Raw genomic sequence first — 3,635 nt, 5'->3', positions numbered from 1 at the left:
GGACGATTCCAACTCTAGCCCGTTTACGGCCATAATGCGGTCTGTTTGGCCCATGTTTGGCCAATCGATTATACAGCCCGTATAAGGCCCATTGATAATACGGCCCACAGAAGGCCCATTGTTTCTACGCCGTAGAAGGCCCATTGTTTCTACGGCCCGTAGAAGTCCCACTGTTTCTATGGCCAGTAGGAGGCCCAGTGTCACTACAGTAAATATTAGCCCATGGTTATTGTGGCCTAGTTTTAAAAAATAGGTTATTGCAGCCACTAGCTAACCACAGAAAAAGAACTACAATGACTACAAGCAAACAAATAAACAAGATAACAAGGAAATAAATAAGCAAGCTATTAACGCTAGGCTATCACGGTTATTACACATATTACATCCACTGGGCATCAAAGTTCGCCACCAGTGCAAATATAGGGAACAAAGCAGCATATCATATACACTGGTTGTCAAAGTTGGCGACCAGCACAAATAAATGCCGCAGCAAAACAAATCCAGAACTGAAACCACTTCAGAAGATCTCAAGAAACAATATCCTGGGAACCCATAATGCTGGCAAGATGCTTAGCAAGCTTATTAACTTTCTCTTGTTTGGCGCTTAAATCCTCCAGCGCTTGTTGTTGCACCAGAAAATATGCATCTGAATTCTGCAGGGACTTCCTCAGTCCTTCAGCTTCCTGTCACAGCACATCTGATCGATGTCTTTCAACTTGAAGTTGAGACTCAAGAAGACGAACTGATTCAGGCAGCGAGTTCGAAGAGCTTGTGCCAGCAGTAGTGGCCAATAACTCGAACACTACATCAAGACAGGACTTTTGGGTTCCCTCACTATCGTCAAGATAGTTTTTATCAGCTTTTCTTGGAGACCAACAGGGATGTCTCACTATCTTGAACCTTATCTGCATTACTTCCTTTACCATTGGATAACGCGGTACTGTTCTCCAATATTTTGTCCGCATTCTAAAAGAGAAACAAGCAGACACATCACATGTTTACCATGTTGTATATGAAACTCATTTTGGTAAATGAGTTTAGTAGTAAAGTGGACAGGATAACAGCATGAAACAAACATATATCTATGTACCATGGTCACTTTATGGTCTATACCATTCTAGTTTTTGTTGCCAAATCAAGATAGAGACACAGTTCAAATAATATTTGTTCAAGACAAAGCAAAATAGACAGAATATAAGTGTGGGTAACTATAGGCAATAACAACACTTGTAATGTGCATGACATGAGAACATAACTGTTTATTCAATTGAAACTGAAATCAACATAGAGCAGGTTACAACAGCAAACCAGTTAAAGAAACAAGTTTAAAACATACCTGTTGTGCCATTGGAGTTTAAATTCCATCCTTCAAATTTGAAAATAGTTGGTATGAGTAAATACAGTCATGCAAGAGCAAAGGAGTATGAACCATAGCTATAGAACTTGACCTGAGAACAAATCTTCTTCTCCTTTAAGCATTAAGTTGGGATTCGGAGTGGTGGTCCTCGTGCTTTGGGCACTGCAGTTCCCTTACTAACTGCTCGTGTTTGGGTGCTCTGTGATGGAGACGATGCTGTGTCAACTGGAACTGGGTTACTATCTGCCGGGGTTGGGGTTAGAAGGGGTGTAGCTGGTTCTCTGTCCAACTGGGTAGGGGTACAATCTACGAGAGTCTGGGTTATGTGCGGTGGATCTGGTCCTTGGGAAAGTACAACCGTGGTTCTATCTACATCAACTGGTAGCACTATCTTTTCTGAAGACCGTGTTGTTACTCCCTTAGATACTGCCATCACGCTCTCCAATTCAAATGGCTGATAAACAAGAAAAGTAATTGAAAGTATAGACATTGTATGATAGACAGGTGCAATGGATAGTGGGGAATAAAAGAGGGCATGAAATAATTCATATTTATGTTGTCTAACCAAACAGGATAGCATGACAAAATTTCACATATATGATGGCTAACTAAACAGGATAGCATGACACAATTTCACATTATGATGGCTAACTAAAAAAGATGGAAAGACATAGTTCAAAATATGAGACTATGTAAACAGGATGACATGACATAACTATATAATGTGTTTATTAAATAGGTTGGCATGCCATAATTCACATACATTCACGGATAGAATGCCATAATTCAAAATATGATGACTGTAAACACTAAACAGGATGATATGATATAACTATATGATGTCTTTATTAAATGGGTTGCCATGCCATAATTCAGATAGATGATGTGTATGTACTATGTAAACATGATGGCATGATATAATTCAAATATATGATTTATATAGTAAGCAAGTAAGCAGATGGCAATCCATATATGATGTAAAAACTATGCAACGCAAGACAACATGCATGACATGGGTAATATAACCCTGCCAAGTTTGAGCATAGACCTCAGGGGGAAAATAGGACTGGTCATCAGTCTCTGAATCCTCCTCTGAGGAGCTCTCTGTAACCATCAAGATGTCTGCTTCAGCAGGTAGCATTGTCTGCTCTGAATACCTTGTTTTCACTCCATATACTTCCATCACCGCTTCAAATGGCTGATGCACAGGAAGAGTAGTTGAATATACAAACGTTGTCGACAAATGGAACACGTAATACAAGAAATGATAGCATGATATAATTCACATACATGATGATTGGCTAAACAGCATGACATTGCATAATTCACATATATAATGCCTTTGCAACAAGATAGCATTGTATAATTCACATATATAATGTCTTGCAACAAGATGGCAATGCATAATTCACATATATGGTAATTAGACACTAAACAGGTGGCATTCACACAAAGCATGTCTAAACTAATCAAATGACATAGCAATGTGAGACACCATACGCACGATATGAGCAACATAACCCTGCCAAGTTAGAGCATACACCTCGGGGGGGGATAGGACTGGTCATTTGTCTCTGAATCCTCCTCTGAGGAGCTATCCGTAACCAGCGAGATATGCGCTTCGTCAGATAGCATAGTCTGCTCTGAAGACCTTGTTTTCACTCCAGAATTTGCCATCACCGTGTCAAATGGCTGATGCACACGAAGAGCAGTTGAATGTAATAACATTTTTGACAAATGTAATAAGTAACCAAAAAAAAGAATGGCCTGATATAATTTACATATAAGATGACTGGCTAAGCAGGATGGCATTGCAAAATTCACATATATGATGCCTGGCTAAACAAGATGGCGTTGCATAATTCACATAAACGATGAATAAACTAAACAGATGGCATTCGCACAAAGGATGTCTAAACTAAGCAGATGACATATTTGATGTATAAAGTAAGCAATGCAAGACACCATATGCATGATATAACCAACATCAGCATGCCAATTTAGAGCGAAGACCTCAGGGGGTAAATAGGAGTTGTCTTCTCCTTCTGAATCCCCCTTAGAACAGATATCTTCCTCTCGATTACAATCCGAAATGCGTGGAGGGGGGGCTGCCTTTGCGCCTACCATGGAGCGATGTCTGCATGAAATTTTATTGCCACGCAAGGCTCATCTCTTTTGCTCTACATGTTCAGTTCCATTGTTTACAATAACTGTCAAGCATAGGAATAAAACATAGTGATATTATGTAAGGAGTGCATGCAGAAATCCAGAGTGATGG

The sequence above is a fragment of the Triticum urartu genome, chromosome 5, assembly GCF_003073215.2.
Source record: "Triticum urartu cultivar G1812 chromosome 5, Tu2.1, whole genome shotgun sequence".
NCBI lineage: Eukaryota > Viridiplantae > Streptophyta > Magnoliopsida > Poales > Poaceae > Triticum > Triticum urartu.
The sequence above is the reverse complement of the archived record's forward strand: the minus strand, read 5'-3'. Positions refer to the sequence as shown.